The sequence below is a fragment of the Dreissena polymorpha genome, chromosome 3 (assembly GCF_020536995.1).
Source record: "Dreissena polymorpha isolate Duluth1 chromosome 3, UMN_Dpol_1.0, whole genome shotgun sequence".
Taxonomy (NCBI): Eukaryota; Metazoa; Mollusca; class Bivalvia; order Myida; family Dreissenidae; genus Dreissena; species Dreissena polymorpha.
In genome coordinates this window covers 147,542,865-147,563,115 of record NC_068357.1, presented here as the reverse complement: position 1 = coordinate 147,563,115, position 20,251 = coordinate 147,542,865, and the positions used below count along the sequence as shown (strand labels likewise).

At 36.7% G+C, this 20,251-nt stretch overlaps 2 long non-coding RNA genes across 5 annotated transcripts; one reads left to right on the top strand and one right to left on the bottom strand.

The window, feature by feature from the left end:
- Positions 1-2,917: 2,917 nt before the first annotated feature.
- Positions 2,918-15,402, top strand: LOC127871901 (uncharacterized). 4 transcript variants are annotated; one of them, XR_008045601.1, is made up of 8 exons: positions 2,918-2,932; positions 4,599-4,856; positions 4,975-5,153; positions 5,455-5,754; positions 6,153-6,263; positions 9,813-9,965; positions 11,701-11,807; positions 15,317-15,402. It is a non-coding gene; the product is annotated as an uncharacterized LOC127871901 (long non-coding RNA). The 4 variants fall into 4 exon arrangements; XR_008045600.1 differs by lacking the exon at positions 2,918-2,932 and adding an exon at positions 2,937-2,951; XR_008045599.1 differs by lacking the exon at positions 2,918-2,932 and adding an exon at positions 2,937-2,951 and having other exon boundaries at positions 4,577-4,856.
- Positions 9,556-11,784, bottom strand: LOC127871902 (uncharacterized). Its single transcript, XR_008045603.1, has 2 exons — positions 11,660-11,784; positions 9,556-9,988 (listed from the first exon to the last, which is right to left on the bottom strand). It is a non-coding gene; the product is annotated as an uncharacterized LOC127871902 (long non-coding RNA).
- Positions 15,403-20,251: the final 4,849 nt, after the last annotated feature.

The following is a 20,251-nucleotide window of genomic DNA, read 5'->3' as shown; positions in this document are numbered from 1 at the left end:
GGTTTGTGATAAACAAAGGGGCAATTAAACACTGTGTTAAAAATGCTGAAACAAAGTGTCAAAACTGGTGTGAACAATTAAATAAAAGCATTTACATTTATCAAGAGGATTTAGTTAATCTGCAACAAGGTAAGTTTTTACAAACAAATAGGTTCAAATCAGTTTCTATATTTGATTACAAAAATTCAATTAATTTGTTGTTTGTTTTCGTCCTTATTTGTGTTCGTTCATTGGATTCAATTTAATCTGAACGAATTTCAAGTTCTGAGTATTTTTTGTTCTTCAAAAGGGTCGCGAATATGATTGTAACCTTATCACGATGCGGTTCATCACATGCAAACAATAGCAGAATGGCCGCAGTTTTGACGGCCAAAATTTGAGCATGCGCAAACGTGACGTCATTATCGGAATCCCCAAAACCTCCTATTGTATTTTTAGTATCATTCAATGTGCGTACATTCGATTTGTCATTGATCATTACTTGAATTCACATGTATCACTCAGCGCTACAAATTGGATGTTATTGATGTAACTTTCGCATGGTATTTGTTGACGCATACTAGTATTTGATTTATGTTCGTGTTAGCGCGCATTCTTAACTATTGTATAGACCGTTCCATAATCGATAAATTGACCGCCGCCATATTGTCAGTCACGTGACTGTCCGCCATTACACTGCTGCTAACTTGTGCGAGTCTGCGATTCCAATAGCCAAAGACGTAGAGAATACCCGCTTCACCGTTGTCGGATAAATAAATTACTTAATGAATTAATGTGAGGCGATTATCACATTTTTGTTGTTTAAATGATTGTTTGAAGTTAAGATTGATTGTTACAAATAAAATGTTTAAAATGCTTTCGTGTATTTGTTTGTTTTATCTGTAATCAAGTGGTAATCATCGGCGAAAATTTGCCGGTTCAGTCGCTCATACTATGTCTTTGATTAGACTTGTTACTTTTAACGTTTCACAAACAATTCACGCATGTATTGTTGTGTTGATTTTAATAGCCGCAACATCAAGCAGATTATATTTTAATTAATACTTATAAAAGATTCTCGCGCAATTAATTATCGCTAATTGTTTGTAATTGATCTCATTTGGTAAAAATCTACATTCCAAAATCATTACATATTATATTAAGTATGATATTTTTGATGCGCCTTCCATTATTTTTCTTGTTCTAACTGATATCAGAGATAAAAAATTGTGGTTTGTATTTATATTTATTTTTTTAGATGGAATTTTGTCACGTTAAAAAACGAGCTTTTTATCATGAGAGAGTGATATTGATCTTGACGACCTTTTATGTGATTATTCGGAAGATGAAGAGAATGCGATCTATGTGATATATCTATATTTTCATCTTTGAATCATTTAACAGCTATAAAGCTAAACATACTAAAAATTGTATTTTATAGGTCTTTGAAGTAACGCAAAACATATGGATAACGACACCAAATGTTTAGTCTATTAATCCACACAAAAAAACTCCGATAAAAAAACACCTAAATAATATTTCAAAAATATATTATTAAGCGCCAAACGAATTTATTAATACATTTATTTGCAACTTTAAAAAAAGCGGCATAAGCATCAAATTAAAGATTATCTGAAGATTGAAAGGCCGACAATTTGACACAATAAAGAGCTCTATGCATAAGCCGTAATATTTTTTTTTGCAGAAAAGCTTCAATAAATTACAATAGTAATACATCTAATTATAAAAAGGACGCTAGTGTGATAAATAAATGAGTGTTAGAAAGTGTAAGGAGTGCTTTGAAAATAAACATACTACAAAGCCATATTAAAAGCAAAGGACATGACAGTATTTACATGTAATTTTAATTTGATGGGTTTTGTACAAAGAATGACGCTATTGAGGAATATTAACATACAACAGAAAAAACACAACTTCATATGATGCAAATTGAACTGTGTACTCATGTATATTGAAAACTCATTACTAGTGACACATATCTAAAATTTTAACACACATATATTTATATACATATATATTTTTAAAATATTTTTTACCTCTGTTTGATGTCAAATGTAATCTATTGTTTTATGATATCGTTCGTGCATTGCCGTAACATCAAATCTTCATACGGAATGACGTAGTTTAAATTAACCGATACCCGCTAAATACGTTAAATGTTTTTTTTTTTTTTTAAATACTTTATTTTTTCATAAATTAAATGGGCTAGTATCTTTACGGTGTACAATTTCTGATATTCTATATTGGACATAACTTTTAATTTGTAAAATATGTAACATATCTTATTTACGCAACTGTTAAGTATGTCGTAGGTAAATTATCTTACCAAATGACTGCTTAATACTATCAGGAAGATGAGACATGGTGGCATCATCAATTGTGTTTAATGACCAGACTGTCATCTGCCACCCAGTGTGGTTTGTAACACCATGTGGTTAGTTAAGTCTGGACAATATCTGATCAAAACGAGAAAATCGGATTATGCAGAACAAAGGGGCAATTAAACACTGGAATGCAAAGGCATACACGATTTAAAGATTGATGCAAATAATCAAATGAAAAATATTGCATTTAAATTAATTAAATGCTTTTTTAATGTGTCAATGTGTTAGTTTTCCAAGACAACCAAGACCATGTTATGACGGCCTTAGAATTTAGAAAGAAATTCATCCGTTGAATAATCAGTGCTCTCTTATATATGTTACCGATTGTTAAGCAGCAGTGTAATGGCGGACGCGGAGAGAATTCAGGGGAGATAATTATGTAATGACTAAATTATGGAACGGTCTATATAACATATGGACGATGGTCCACCGTCGCCCAACTAAAAATAGCATGTAAAACCAAGTATGCGCATGCTCAGTGGCGGGCGCAGTAAATGGTTAAAGTGAAAGTAGATGTCGCCGCCATTTTGAGTGGTTGGTAAACTGTGGTTTGTGTCCAAATAAACGGTATCTTTTGTATATTGACCCCATACTTATGTTGTCATTGCATATATTTTTATTAATGGGTTTCGACCCGTAGCCTTGTGTTCGCACTACATCATGTTCGCCTTGGGTTCTGTTAACCCTTCGATTCAGTGAAAGTAATAAACGGAGAAAAAAAACATTTTTTTAAATTGTATTATTCATAACAGTAACACAATTGTATTGGTTTTGTGTTGTACATATTTGATATCTGATACGCAAACATATTCTTGAAGTGAAATATTTTGCCAACAATAGTTCTTCCCCATAGTAAATACTGGAAACCATACATTATCCTACCGCACCCCAAATTCGACGACACCTAAATTCGACGATGTTCTATTTATATTGATTAAATGGATGATTATTGTCTTTGAATCATTTCAAAGTAATACAGCCGATTTTAAAATTATTATTTTCTGCTATTAAACATTTCATTATTTCTTTCATTATTTGCTAAATATTGCTTCATGTAACCGTTACATCGTCGAATTTCGGTCCATTACATTCGGTTCTTTACACCCTTCGAATTTGGGTCACACTGGGATATTGCATACATGCATCTAGTCCAAATTTTTGACGCTCTTAAATATTAAGCTACTTTTTATATGGGTAAAGTATCTCGCGCGTCTTATAAATAAGAGGAACATGCAGAATGCAGAGATCTCCCTCTGGTTTAGTTCAAACCTGTATATTTTAGTTTGATTGCATAGGACTTATTTGAAAAAGCTGTAAATTTTGTTTCCGGTGCCTAGAACCAGTACTTAGTGTCTATAGGGAAGATCTAAAGAACGCTTTCACATTGGGGATCGAACCCGTGACCTCCTGGTTGCTAGGCGGACACCATATCCTTTACGCCACAGCTACCTCAGGGTTTGGTGTAACGGTACAGTTTGTCAAGGTATTCCGAATCATTAGGCATTCGGAATCCACATTTTCATTTAAAAAGTCTTAACGTTTGGTATGCGATTTGAAAGGTTATTGTTGTTTCTAAAAATTTAATCCCCCAGCCTGTAAAGAATGAAGAATCATTGTTTTTGATGAAAATGTTGATTCAGAATGCCTAATGATACCTGTACCCTGAGGCGGGGGAAATAGGGCATCATTAAAAAAAAAATTTGGACTTTAAACCAAACATAAGAAACAATATAATATGTTTTTTTAATCACCGCCAAATTAAATACATAACAATTCTATTTAGTTTTAAACATTTTAAACTTGACAATTCTGGGTCTAGGGCAATTAATTTGCTTGAGTGTCGGGTGAATTTTTATCTGGGGAAAAATTAATACTTTTTTGTTGAGGGAATGGGGCCTTATTTTGGCCAAGTCTTGAATCGTTATAAGACGGTATATAATATTATATTTACCTGTCAATAATATCTGCAAGGGGGGTTAGACAGTATAGATTGATATATACATGTACATGGTCACTCTTAATGTCACTCAAATAGATAAAGTAATCAGTATTGCTATTTAATGGTATGTTTTTTTCATGAGAATAAACTTAAGGTTAATAGTGATTACTTTGTAAAATAAAACAAAGCATGTGCAAATATTGCAATAAAATATTCATTTTTAACACCATTAAAAAAAAGTTAACAATATCAGTTTACCATTTGCGTGGTAAAAGGCAACACGACTGTGTACCTCCGGGTAACAGACCACGTTCGCTGGGTGCAAGCGCTGACGGCAGACCCCATGAAGCCGTTGATGTCAGAGGCACGTGCTAAGACCGGTCGGAAAGTGAAGAAGATAAAGCCGAGGAATTACTACTCTTGCTGGCTGTGCGACCGGTCGGTGATTGACCGGCTGCGTCATCTAGAACAGGAGCACAAAATGGAGGCTGGGACATTCAATTTTGTTTACACAAGAGGGCCGTTTCCGGAAAGTAAGTGTTAAATTGTGTTCGTGTGGTTTTTGTATTTAATTTCTCATATTTCTATCAATGTCTAATACAAAACCATACCAAACGATTTGTAACTTTTACATTTAAACGTCATTTACAGGTCGCGAAAACTTCAGGAAAGGTGACCAGCAGACTCGCCACTCATGATGACTCGGCATAGGAGGATGAGAAGGTGGAGGATGAGGAGGAGGAGGAAGAGGACTTTTCATTCCTAATGCCGAAATACTGCCTGAGCCTGGAACCCAATGCAAGGGTGATGCATGGTCGGAGAAGCTGCAAGTAACAATATGGATTGCTTATATAGTGTAAAGTTTTGAGTCCGTTTTCGGGGTAGAACCAGTACTTGGTGCATTAAGCCCTGTTTTCCCAGATTTTTTTTTAATTATATACATTTCAATTGATAGTCATTATTATTGTTACATGTATATATATTAAAAACCGTGAGGAAATATATATAAGTACATTAAAATTTAAGATAAATATTATTTATTTATAATACTTTGGAATTACTGGTTGTTAGTTAAATTATATGCGATTTCACCATCTAGCATAGAATATCATCCAATAATACTTGTTGCAGTTTCAATCGTTGACTCATATGTAGACTACATGTTCCTGCGGAGCAGGCCAGGTGGGTTGGCAAACGAGTCGAAAACACAAGAGGTCAACATGAAGATCAACCGGTTCCTGGCCCTGTCTGGCTACTTGGAAGGAGTGGTGTTGAGTGACATGCTGTTGTGGATGGGCCATATGGAGGTCCACGACAGTTCCTCAACACCACTCACCAGCTGGAGACGGTGCGGAATGCACTAACGGCAATCAAGAACTTCCTGAAGTGGTGCGAGGGAATGGTCTAGCGGACGCCCGCACATTGAACAATGTAAGCGTAAACTTAGGATTTGATTTATGTAAATTATTCATTCTTCTTGGACATCTACTTATTAATGTTTTGGCGTTGGCGTCTTTCTGTCTGTTCTTCCGTCCATCTTTCCGTCCGTCCAGCACTTTTGTGTCGAGAGCCATATCTTGAAAGTGCTTTGGCCGATTTCATTGAAACTTGGTATGAGTATATATATGGATAAGAGGACGATGCACGCCAAATGGCATTGTACACAGTCTGTTAATTACGGGGTTTTGGCCCTTTGTATCTTGAAAAAATGCTTTTTTGAGTGTCAAATATAACACTTTTGTGTCCAGAAGCATATTGGCGGGGGATATCAATTTAACAAATTTGCTTGTTTAGCTTTATTTTTTTTTCGGCCGATCTCCTTCTCACAGGCTTCCTGACCTCAACCTGCCTGGATAAGAGCCGTCGCGAGGTTGTTCGGAGGGTAGAGGAGAGTGCGGCCATCCTGACGGACGCAAACCTGGAGCGCCACTTCACTGAGAGTGAGCATGTAGTGAAAACGATCAAGGTGATCCAGGAGCCCCCAGCTGGCACACCTGAAAGATATTCGGGGAATAATCATTAAACTGATAGCGCTCTATAATGCCTCCTGAACTGGCAAGTATACAAACCTGAGGGTATGTAATATAAATAAGCCTAGTATTGATTCGAAAAGATAACCCTAAATTACTTTTCAGACCAGAGTTGTTTTTCAGTAGCAATTGCATAGAATTGAATGAAACTTGAAGTTAATAGGCATTAAAATTGGGTTTATTTAAGTATACAACAAAGCTGTTCGCCTGTTAATTGACCGACTTGTCTTATGTATAATATTTTTACCAGATTGTTACCTTGAAGACAGATAAACTATAATGCAAAAGTTCATTTTGACATTCCAAATTGGGGAAAGGCCTTGAAGCCATTGTAAAATTAAACTGTTATGTCCCCTTAATTGATTGAAAATGTCAAATTTCTGTCTGCATATGTGTATGAATTTAGTGAAATTCAAATTAGATCAAATTTGTTATCATTTTTCAGTGGTTCTTGCATAAGAGTCATCAGGATGATTTAGTCATTTCAGAGATGTACCCTTTATAGCTCAACTTGAGTTATTGTTGCTGGTCTTTGTCTGTTTTGCGATGTGTGTCTATATGTCAACATTTTTACTTAAACAATATCTCCTACTAAACCTTTGGACAAAGCTTGATGAAACTGGCAGGAATATTCCTGGCATGAAGCTCCTTCAATGTTGCTCCAAGAATTGTTTTCCATGAAATCCTTGTTGCCCTGGCAACCAAAAGGAAAAACTTAAAAAATCTACTCTGAAACTGCAAGGCCTTGGGCTGAGATATTTAGCATGAAACATTGTGTGGTGGACCTTTACCTGTGGGCAAGTCGATTTTTTGTCGAGCCCACTTATGGAGAGCTCGACATATTTGTCACAGTTGGCGGTTTGGTGTATGTGGATCAGTCCGTCAGTATGAAAGTCCGGGTTAGGCTTGTCTGGAGCGTAAGTCTGTTATTGATTGGAGGAATTTCAAATAACTTACAATAAATGTTCACAATCATGACACGGCCGGTCACTGCTCAAGAAAACGTCAATATCTCAAAGGTCAAGGTCACACTTTGAGTTCAAATGTCAAAAATGGCCATAAATGACCTTGTCTGGGCCATTATTATGTCATTCATTGTCAGAATTAAATTCAATTTAAAATCATGTGTCACCATAATTTGACGGTGTTGCATGGGAAGGAATAATGTCGAAATCTCGAAGGTCAAGGTCACACTTTTAGTTCAAAAGTAAAAAATGGCCATAAATGAGCTTGTCCGGGCCATAACTGTGTCATTCATTGTAAGATTTTAAAATCATTAAGCACATTTGTTCACCATCACTCGACGGTGTGTCATAAGAAAGAATTACGTCAAAATCTCCAAACTCAAGATTACACTTAAGAGTTCAAAGGTTAATTGGTGGGACTTGTACCATGATTGTTCAAACTATGTTCCTGGGGTCAAAATTGCCCCACTGGGGAGGGAAATGTAATTTCCTTATTAGTATATTAAAAAACCTCAAAAACAAAAATTTTCTCATAAATCACAAGGCCTAGAGCAAAGATATTTGGCATGAAAGTTCATCTTGTGGACCTTCACCAAGATTGTTCAAGTATCATTGGATCATATTTGCCCCACCCTCGGATCAAATTTGTTTTCCTTCTATAATATATATATAATGAACACTTAAAAATATTCTTATCAAAAACTGCAGTGCGAACATACATATTTTGCATAAAACATCATCTGGTGAACTTCTATACAGATTTTTAAAATTATCAGCTGGGGGTACCAATGATAAATTCATTGAATTTACCTGCTAAGATTCATTTGCTTTGTGGAAATGCAATAACTTGCAATGTTTTTAAAGTGATTGAATGGTTCAACATTAACTTAAAATTAAAAAGAAAAAAACTATTTCATACATCATATTATACTTATAAAAAGCCATAATTGTAATGCTTTCATGGAAAAAAATGAATGTTTGCTTAATTTTCAAAAATATTAATAAATCTTTAATGTTGAGGATTCTTCATAAAGGTTTTACGTGTGCACAGAATGTTATGGTAATCTCCAAAGCATTCCCATTACAAAATACATCCGATGTCTATGGATAAGTTATTTTTATGCCCCCTTTCGAAGAAAAGGGGGTATATAGTTTTCGCACTGTCTGTCAGTCTGTCACACTTTTCGTGTCCGCTTTCTAATTCAAATAATTTTCATTCGATCTTTACCAAACTTGGTCAGAAGTTGTGTCTAGACAATATCTAGGTCAAGTTCGAATTTGGGTCATGCCGGGTCAAAAACTAGGTCACGGGGTCACTTAGTGCATTTCAAGGATTTAGCATGGTGTCTGCTCTCTAATTGAAGTAGTTTGCATCAACATTCATGCGCCTGTCAAGTATCGGGCATTCAGCGTGAGAGTCGCGCATTTACGCAGCAAAACACCCTCTCACACAGCCAAATCTTATGCTCTCCTTTTTTTATACGCCCGTTTTTAAAAACGGGACGTATTATAGTTTCACCCTTGGCGGACGGCGTCCACAGCAGTGTCCGCTCTCTAATTTAAATAGTTTTTATCCGATCTTCACCAAACTTGGTCAGAAGTTGTGTCTAGACAATATCTATGTCAAGTTAAAATATGGGTCATGCCGGGTCAAAAACTAGGTCACGAGGTCACTTAGTGCATTTCAAGGATTTAGCATGGTGTCTGCTTTCTAATTGAAGTAGATTTCACCCGATTTTCACCAAATTTGGTCAGAAGTTGTGTCTAGATGATATGTAGGTCAAGTTGGAATATGGGTCATGCAGGGTCAAAAACGAGGTCACAAGGTCACATATTGCATTTCAAGTATTTAGCATGGTGGCCGCTCTCTTATTGAAGTAGTTTTCATATGATCTTCACCAAATTTAGTCAGATGTTATACTAAATGATATCTAGGTCAAGTTTAAATATGGGTCATGCCGGGTCAATAACTAGGTCTCGAGGTCACTTAGTGCATTTCAAGCATTGAGCATGGTGTCCAAAACCTTCGAAAGGGCATATCTTGTGACAGTTTGGCACTCTTGTTTAAAACTGACGATGCATGAAACTATTTTCACTCATATTTTGTATGTAATTTAAATGCCAAAATTTAGAAAATGCATATGAATGTGAAACGAAACTGTAAGTAAGTAAATAGTGTTACAGTTACTGTACAAACAACCCATTTTTCAAAAGAAGCATTTTTTTTGTAAACTGTACTGATGGTTTTGCTAGTTATGCCATAGGTTGTTGATAACTCGCGTTTGTTCAGCTAATTTCATTATTTCTTTTATAGCCATTAATGTGTTATCATGGTCATTGACGTGAACAAAAGCAAACTGTTATTTTTACAGCATCCAGTAAAAATACCCATATTGTAAATCACACGGGTACTACTGCTCTAATGTTTGATCAAGAATGCATCTAATGGATAATCAAACTAGTGGTTTCACTCAATTGATTTTTGCATATATAGGTAGGTGTACCTAGAGATTGAGCTGGAGACAGTGAAGGTGCTGACCTCTGTGTGGAACACTTAGAAGCTGGCAAGTTTTCATATTGAAGGGTATGGTTCCCAACCGCCCATCACACACAGAATGAAGCTTGTCGTCTTCCGCAGTAAAAACTGGTTAGTGCTCCACAATGCGATACCTGGTTCATATGTTTGTTGCTTGAGTATTAATTATTATTATCAAGATTATCTTGTTTTATATTTCTTGATTATTTGCTATTATATCCCCAGAAACATAGTATAGTGGGGTATATAGGAGTGACCTTGTCTGTCTGTCGATGGCTCTGTATTAAGTGTCACCTCTCTAATTCAAGGTGTTTATTGGATCTTCACCAAACTTGGTCATAAGTTGTATGTAGATGATGTCTAGGTCAAGTTTGAATATAGGTCATGCCGGGTCAAAAACTAGGTCACGGGGTCACTTAGTGCGTTTAAAACATTCATCATGCTGTCCGCTCTGTAATTTAAGTAGTTTTCATCCAATCTTCACCAAACTTGGTTAGAATTTTATCTAGATGATCTCTAGGCCAAGTTTTAACATGGGCAATGCCGGGCTAAAAACTAGGTCACAGGGTCACTTTGTGCGTTTTTTAGCATTCAGTATGGTATCTGCTCTCTAATTCAAGTAGTTTTCATCCGATCTTCTCCAAACTTGGTCAGAAGTTTAATCTAGATGATCTCTAGGCCAACTTCAAACGTGGGCCATGCCGGGCCGAAAAATTAGGTCACATTGATTTTGACTTTAGGTCCTATAACACTGGCTTGCGACACCTGTCGACAGGCTTTCAACACAAATTTTTGGAATAAATAGTGACTGAATATCTATCTAAGTTTGGTTGTGAGTTTATCTGGGCCATAACTATGTCATTCATTGTGAGATTAAACAAAAAAAATGCACATTTGTTTACCATCATTGAACGGTGTGTCATGCCAAAGAATTGTCGATATCTCTGAGGTCAAGGTCACAATTGCATAATAACTCTTAAAATCGCCAAACATGTAAATATGTTTTTCTTATCTTGTGAAGACAGCATGCAAAATATTCTGTGTCAATGCGGTATGTGGGGTTATTCCTGGTATATTGGAGTCTGTATGTTGGTTGGTCTGTTGTGGATTTGTCTATCCATTCAAACTTGTAAATATGTGATCAGCATGAAAAGAAGATTTTCAAAACACAATTTTTATTTGCATTGATTTCACATCCAAGAGTAATGGTCTTGATTCCTTGATCCTCGCTCATTAACATTCACAGGGACAGCAGGGGTATTTTATTATTGTTTATGACCAAGTTTGTATTATATTTGTTTTGAAAGTGTGAACTTTTTAATGGATAAATAGATAGATTGAACAAAATTAATTTATTATGCCCTCCTTCGAAGAAGAGGGAGTTAATTGTTTTGCACATGTCGGTCAGACCGTCCATCAAATGGTTTCCGGATGATAACTCAAGAACGCATAGGTACATTAATCATGACTGGCAAATGACCCCTTCAATTATCAGTTCACTAGGTCAAAGGTCAAGGTCACAGTGACTCGAAACGGTAAAATGGTTTGCGGATGATAACTCAAGAAAGTTTAAGCCTAGGATCATGAAACTTCATAGGTACATTGATCATGACTGGTAGAAGACCCCTTTTGATTTCCAGGTCTCTAGGTCAAAGGTCAAGGTCACAGTGACCTGAAGCAGTAAAATGGTTTCCGAATGATATATATATATATATATAATTAGCTATTGATACTTAAGTGAGAGTGATTACATGAGTATTCACACAATGACTGCCACTACAACTGTACAAAAGAATGACACTCACAGTTCTCACCATAAACCCCAATACTCTTCTCTCCATAACAGGGTGCTGGAAGATGCTTACTGCTATATTGACTGCTTCCGAGCGCTTCCTGGACCTAAAAATTATCTCCCAGCAGCAACCTCCCCAAGGTGTGACGAGAGTCTTCAAGGTAATTGAAAGAGGGTGCAATGTGAAGTATAAATGCAAAACGAGCCAAAATGGAAAGCTTAGGTTTGGAATAACTCGTCTCATGGTCAAAGTCACACTTAATACTCAATTTTCACATACCAGTATATATGCAAGAAAGCTCATTCAACAACTCGCTACAATCAGGTTATATGCTGAATTTATACTTTCAGGTCAAAGGTCCTAGGCCACTAAGAAATATTTCTTTTAAATCTCACTCAAATGGTGACCATATTGTTTCAATATGCAGAGTTTGGATTTGGCATCACTCACACTTGAAGATAAATATTCATTTGCCACATTATGATTTTGATTCTTCTTAGTAAATCACATATCCCGTTTCATTGTACCAAGAAACAAAACACCAATGCTCACCACAATTAATTAATGCGATTTGCAAAACCAATCAGGTTCAAACAAGATAAAAGGTTTGAACATTCAGTTCTATCCTTTAAATTTGTATCCGCTCATTATTGTCCCCTACCGGTTTCATCGGAGGGGATTTATGATCACATTTGATTCATACTTTGACAAAACAACACTTACCTGACATACCACAATGGGCTCCACCCAAACCATCCCCCATGCCCCACCCCAGAACTCCCCCCCCCCCCCCCCCCGCCCCCCTAAAAAAAAAAAGACAACAATTTTTTTTTTTTTTTTTTTTTTTAATATCATCTATAAAATGACCACACACCCACATTATACCCCCTCTCCATGATGGCTTACGTTATACTGTCAAGCACTCGAATAGTCGAGCGCGCTGTCCTCTGACAGCTCTTGTTGCCTTAAATTTTCATTGTTCTTTGAAATTAAATTAATAATGGCCAATTTTTTTCACTGCTCTTTGTTATTATTTGTTTTTGGTTTACAACTTTTTCTGCAATCAATTTAAGGGGGCATGTCAATGGTTTTTCTCTATGCAATGGCAAATATTCAACATTCCACATGTCCGATTTTTATGAAAAATAAATGTACATGTATAAGGAACATTGATGAAATCGTTTAAAAAGATTAGTGAAGGGCCAAAAAAATATTATTACATTATGGTCTTAGTGCTTATGGGGATCGAAATCTTGCCCACAACATTCACAATCTTAATGAATATTTTCTACACAAAACTACTGTTCCATTATTCATTATGGTCAGTGAGCATGCCCATAGCTGGATATGTTAATACTACTACGATTTCCTGCGCCCACAAAAAGTTTCGTGGGGATAACTTTTTTTAGCTTGACTATATATATATATATATATATATATAAAGTGGAGCTATCCTACTCACCCCGGCGTCGGCGTTACCGTGAGCGTTGGAATGTTAAAGTTTGCGTACCACCTCACATATTTCCTATGTCCTTTGACATATTGCTTTTATATTTTGCATACTTCTTTACCAACATGACACCAATCTATAAACAAGAGCAGACAACTGAATCAAGCATTTTTGTAAGAATTATGGCCCTTTTTTCACTTAGAATATGAATATTATTGATAAATCTATGTTAAAAATTGCGTACAACCTCAAATATTTTCTATGTCCTTTGACATATTGCTTTCAAATTTTGCGTACTTCTTTACCAACATGATCCCAATCTATAAACAAGATCAGACAACTGTAATAAGCATTGCGACAGAATTATGGCCCCTTTTTCGGTGGAGCATATAGTTGCCAGTTTGTCTTTCCTTACTTACTTACTTCCTTACTTCTGTCACACTTTTGCTACCGTTTCTCATAGCGCCTTCAATACTTAACCAATCGCTTTCATATTTGGCATGTAGGTACCTTGCATGGACCTCTACCTTTTGATGAGGCTTGAGGTCACTGGGGTCAAGGTCACCGAGGCTAATAATAGACTTCCTTCTGTCACACTTTTGCTACCGTTTCTCATAGCGCCTTCAATACTTTACCGATCTCTTTCATATTTGGCATGTAGGTACCTTGCATGGACCTCTACCTTTTGATGAGGTTTGAGGTCACTGGGTCAAGGTCACCGAGGCTAATAATAGATTTTTTAGGTGTTTATTAACACATACATTGACAAAGCGCATCATCAGGGAGCATCCATCAGTTTCATTGATATTCTTGTTTGTCTTAGTAACTTTGAATATTTTGTTAAATTTTGTGTTTAGATCCACTTTACTTCTAAAGTATCAAGGCTATTGCTTTCAAACTTCAAATACTTTCTTACTATCATGATGGTACTGTACCTGGCAAGTTGAATTTGACCTTGACTTTTGAATGACCTTGACTCCCCCCCCCCCCTCAAATTTTTCTTTTTTTCTTTTTTTTAAATATCTATTAAATGACCACACACACACACATTATACCCCCTCTCCATGATGGCTTACGTTATACTGTCAAGCACTTGAATAGTCGAGCGCTCTGTCCTCTGACAGCTCTTGTTAATTAGTAATGTACATATTTACAATATATAAAGCAAGGTCTGTGCTTTAAGAAACATATAAATAAGTTCATATTAACGCATACATTTATTTCAGAGAATAAAATTCCGTTTTAGCTGTCAATATGCCCTTTAACAAATCTTATATAATTCAAGAATCAAATTTTTGAAAATCAAAGTGACATTTCATTCTGGTTCTTGCCAAATTCGCCAATATGAATGTATTCAAGAACTATAATAGTATACAATTTGTTCAGAGAGTCATGAAATAAAGTGAAAATGTGTTGGTTCTGGTAGCGATTTTATTTCACTTGTGAGCATAGACAGTATATATTTTCACTCATTTCTTTGATCATTTGTAAATAAAATCACTATGGTAGGTAAGATTTAATTAATAGTTTAGCCATGGCATGCCTTTTTTGTTTGTTAAAAAAATTCCATTTTTGGTAAACCTTTGATTAAAGTCAATTATTAGAAACTGCCTGAGAAGTTTGGTTCAAATTATGTACCAATATATTTTTTATTACCTTAAATATAGCCTTTTTTCAACTTATTACATTCATTTCAGTGATGGATAACCTTTGAAATGTCCCAGGTAGAGTCTGAAAGTGATGACACATGTTGTAGAATGCTTATAATTCTTTCTACATATCGCTAACACTTCCATGGATCTGTAAACACTTTCAACACAAACACACCACATAAAATACTTTTGACCCTGACATTATAATGATTTATACCTTCATAGCTCAAGAGTTATGGCCCCTTATTAGACTGACATTTAAGATTTTTTTTCCATTCGGAGCCGTTTCTCAGTAACTATTGCATGTGAGTTAGCTTAAAATAAATATGATTCATTGTACCAATTTTAACCAAAACAAACCATTGAGATTGAATCATACAATCTTGAATTGATGGTAATATACAGACAATGCACTATTGTTAATGATGTTGGGGGGGGGTCACCAGCAGGCAACTTATGAATTGCTTGCAGTATAATGTGAGCCTTTTTAATTTATTTTTGTACAAAAAATGCAAATAATTTGTTTTTCACCATAACTTAACAGAGTATACATTGCCTTTTTTTCAGTGTTCCAGACGGCTGGTGATGCATTTCAAGAAAAGCCATCAGAATCTTGCAATGATCTGTATACTTAATAAATGACAAAACAACAACACTGTATTGTTATTATTATTTAATACATAACTTCCATATTTGCCAAAAAGGTATATGATGGAAGTTCAACGTTGTTATCGATGTGATTTGATTGCCTTGCTTTTTATGTCCCCCACTATAGTAGTGGGGGACATATTGTTTTTGCCCTGTCTGTTGGTTGGTCTATTGGTTGGTCTGTTGGTTGGTTGGTTTGCGCCAACTTTAACATTTTGCAATAACTTTTGCTATATTGAATATAGCAACTTGATATTTGGCATGCATGTGTATCTCATGGAGCTGCACATTTTGAGTAGTGAAGGGTCAAGGTCAAACGTCATATAGGGGGACATTGTGTATCACAAAGGCATCTTGTTATTTCTATGTCCCCCTCCACCTCCACTATAGGGGGGAGGACATATTGTTTTTGCCCTGTTGGTTGGTTGGTTGGTTGGTTTGTTTGCTCCAACTTTAACAATTTGCCATAACTTTTGCAATATTGAGGATAGCAACTTCATATTTGGCATGCATGTGTATCTCATGGAGCTGCATATTTTGAGTGGTGAAAGGTCAAGGTCAAATATATAGCTTCAAAGCGGCACAGAAGGGGACGTACTGATAGTGTTTCTGACAAACAAATATCTTGTTGTTTCATGAATTTCACACTAAAGTGTTAAGAAATACGACGTTTACATCAAAATGACTCTTTATGAATCATCAAAACTATGTATTTTATGAAACAAGAAATTAAACGAATAAGGCTTTTTGTAAATCTGAATGTTGAAGGAAGTACTGGTGTCAACATTGATCCTCATGAACCTAAAATTATTCCAATCAGATAGTTGTCTAAATGAATTTTGCTCTGTGTAAGACTGGGACTTTAGAAAGGCAATGGAAAAGCGTTTGACCTATTAGGTATTCTTATCGTAAAACAATCGCATTCAATATACGGAGAACTAGACAGAGAACACTTCATTATTTGAACATAATTTGATACCTACAGAATTTTTTTTTGCTTGTAAAACATAAGTACGAGTCTATTATTTCAACTTGAAATGTTGGTGAAAATGTGCTCTGGTCTTAGATTACTTCAAATCAGGGATACATAATAAGATTATTTAATTTATAGTACACTATTGTGCGAATATTAAGAAGAGCTGTGGTTTTAAAGTACTCGTACACGCCTGTAGATATAGAGTTTAAGGATGTGTCTGTATGCATACAGTCATTGCTTGGCAGCATGAAGTATCAATGCAAAAATAGCGTCATTAACCGTTTCTGACGAACTTCCTACATACCCAAACGCTTGACACCGTATAGAAAACTAAGTTTTCGTAGCTGATGATACATCCACAAGAAAATTGAAATGCAAATGGTACTACACAGTCAAAAGTATACCAATGGAAAGATCTAGGATCCCAAAAGGTGCCTGGTGCTGCTAAAGAAGTGAGCAGTGTGGAAATTCGGAAAAGACGATGACATTTTCTGATTATGTGTTATATCAAGGGTATTTGTAAGTAAAATGTATTTAATTACAGGTGTAAGCACATGTGCTTCGTGAGTGTTGTTATCGAATACTTGACAAAATTAATTAAAGTTTGGAGGATATTCATCATTTCAATGTTGATGCCTTAAAGGGACAGGAGCGATGAACAAAAAAAAAGGAGCTGGGTGAAGCTACCTCCTATTTTGCTCTACGTTTTCCCTAAGTATTCCAAGTTTGTTTGAGCCTATACATTGTGAAATGTGTTTTGTTATTATGAAACCGGTTAACGTCGAATAGACGCGATTTATATGGGTAATGATTTTAGATAGAAACGAATTGAGCAAATTACAAAATTACAAGGCCCGGTCAGACCGACTTACGAATATGCAACGTAGAAAAAACGCACAAAAATGCAGATTTTGATTATCCGGTGATGAAATTACCTGCTTTGTCGCTCAAGATTCTCGCAAACGGTGTGTGAAGCGTAGGAAACACACAATTACCGCACAAGTACCGGTGCTATAACGGGAAAAAACGAACGTTTAACGGAAATGTACCTGATAATTAACGGTCGGCTAACGGATATGACTGTGCGAGTAAAGGACTTCTACCGGATAAAACGGCAGTGAAATGCATTAGTACCGGACAAAACGTTCGCCCAACGTGAGAGAAACGGAAAAGTACCGAACACCAACGTACAACGTACAACGATGAAAAAGTAGGGCACATCCTCAGAATCATGTGGCAAAACTTCAGGTTCTGGCAGGTTAAGGTCTCCGTTCTCAGCTGCTGCCTTCAGGTCGGAATCGTTCCACAACTGTGCATCGGATGCAGCAACACGGCCTCCAATGTCAGCCCAGACGAACTTGTACTCAGAATCCTACAGGGCTAGCAGGACAACGGTTAAGTACTTCTTGTAATTAAAATACGTAGACCCGGATCTTGGTGGACATTTGCAAGCAATATGTTCGCCATCAATAGCACCAAGAGTATGGGGGATATTCCAGCTGTCCCTGAAGCCGTCCGCTATTCGCGTGCAATCGGCAGCTGTTGTTGGCAACGACATCACCTCGTCAGCATACTCATCTATGACTGCTCTACAGACCTGACGCGTAAAAGATAACAGTATAATAAGCTCGCGTGGATTATAAGTGTATGACACATGTAGTAGATAATCCATGACTTTTAGCGAGTGGATGATAAAGTAAAAATATACTACTTCATAAAATGTTCTTATAACTGTGTGCATTTCAAGATATGCGCACAAGACAGTACTAATTACAATATACAATTTAGAAGGTTAGTGTTGTAATGCGCGCACTCATCTATTTGCCTTTTATCCTATACCAATAACTTAACACAATGCAATTCATATAAACTGATGCTAGACGTAGACATTAAAATATATGAAAATATTAAAATGACTAACAGAAGCCTTTTTAAAATTTATTTTAACACTATAGTAAATTAAGCGGTACTCATTTTTAGCACGAGAAGAGAAATAGTGTTGTGGGGTACCCTCCAGCCGAATCGCATATCACGGTACTTTGAACCAGACACAAGATGCCGCAGCTCAATTGATAGCTTCATCCCTGGTTCAATTGGACGTCTGTAGTCGTTGCGCTGTTTCGTTATCCTTTGGCTCACTCGTGCGAGAATCTCATCAAACATCTCGGTTGGCACTCTCATGAAGTTGACAGATGCGAAATGGATCTCTTGAACAATGCTATACAAACTACCGGTACATGTACCGCTTGTAATTGGTATATCACGTGTGTTATGTATCTTGAACACGGGTATACAAACTACTGGTGCACGTGGCGCTTGTCATTAATATCACGCAGGCGACATGGATCTCTTGAGCATGCGTATGTCAACTTACGGTACACGTGACGCTTGCCATTAATATCACGCAGGCGACATGGATCTCTTGAGCATTCGTGTGTCAACTAACGGTACACGTGACGCTTGCCATAAACATCACTCAGGCGACATGGATCTCTTGATAATGCGTATGTCAACTACCCCTACACATGAAGATTGCCATTAATATCACGCAGGCGACATCGATCTCATTAACATGCGTATGTCAACTAACGGTAACACGTGACGCTTTATATTAATATCACGTATGTGACATGGATGTCTTGAACAAGGGTACGCCAACTAAAGATATACGTGACGCTTGATATTACTATCACACAGGCGACATGGATCTCTTGAACAAGGTAACACCAACTACCGGTACACGTGACGCTTGATATATCGCGTATGTGATATGGATTTCTTGAACAAAGGTACGCCAACTAAAGGTACACGTGGCGCTTGACATTTCTATCACACAGGCGACACCGATCTCTTGAACAAGGCTATATATGTACCGCTTGTAATTGATATAACACGTGTGTTATGTATCTTGAACACGGGTATACAAACTACTGGTACACGTGGCGCTTGTCATTAATATCACGCAGGCGACATGGATTTCTTGGGCATGCGTATGTCAACTAACGGTACACGTGACGCTTGCCATTAATATCACGCATGCGACATGGATCTCTTGAGCATGCGTATGTCAACTACGGTACACGTGACGCTTGCCATGAACATCACGCAGGCGACATGGATCTCTTGTGCATGCGTATGTCAACTATCGGTACACTTGACGCTTGTCATGAACATCACGCAGGCGACATGGATCTCTTGAGCATGCGTATGTCAACTAACGGTACACGTGACGCTTGCCATGAACATCACTCAGGCGACATGGATCTCTTGGGCATGCGTATGTCAACCGCCGTTACAAGTGACGCTCGTCATTTATATCAAAGTACTAGTACATGTACCGCTTGTAATTGATATCACACGTGCGTTATGTATCTTGAACATGGGTACAAACTACTGGTACACGTGGCGCTTGTTATGTCACGCATGCGACATGGATCTCTTGAATATGCGTATATAAACCACCGATACACGTGACGCTTGAATGATATCACGCATGCGACATTGTTCACTTGAACATGACTATGCCAACTAAGGTACAATTGTCTCTTGTAATAGATATTACTTGAACATGGGTATGCGAACTATCGATGTACGTGCGCTTGTACTTGATATGGCACATGAATTTATGTAACATTGTATGAAACTACCGTAAATGTACCGCGTGTAATCGTGTCACCAGTTATAACAATGTTTAACCGTATAGTAATCTCATTGTCATTTTTAAAACATTGATATGCCCGATACAACCAGTCACATCGTGTCAACCTGTTCACTTGAAGGAAAGTTTAATTTGTATTGATATGGCTCCTTTAGGTAAGAATAATAACACATTGTATGCATAATAGTTTATATTGAGCAAAAAGTGAAACCACATGATA